Source organism: Panulirus ornatus, chromosome 4 (genome assembly GCF_036320965.1).
Source record: "Panulirus ornatus isolate Po-2019 chromosome 4, ASM3632096v1, whole genome shotgun sequence".
Classification (NCBI taxonomy): Eukaryota; Metazoa; Arthropoda; class Malacostraca; order Decapoda; family Palinuridae; genus Panulirus; species Panulirus ornatus.
This window is the reverse complement of record NC_092227.1, coordinates 69,523,764-69,524,011: the sequence shown is the minus strand read 5'-3', so window position 1 is coordinate 69,524,011 and position 248 is coordinate 69,523,764.

Below are 248 nucleotides of genomic sequence, written 5' to 3'. Positions count from 1 at the left end.
TGTGTGAAAGAAGAAAGTTAAGAGTAAACATGAATAAGAGCAAGGTTATTAGGTACAGTAGGGTTGAGGGTCAAGTCAACTGGGAGGTAAGTTTGAATGGAGAAAAACTGGAGGAAGTAAAGTGTTTTAGATACCTGGGAGTGGATCTGGCAGCGGATATAGCCATGGAAGTGGAAGTGAATCATAGGGTGGGGGAGGGGGCGAAAATTCTGGGAGCCTTGAAGAATGTTTGGAAGTCGAGAACATTA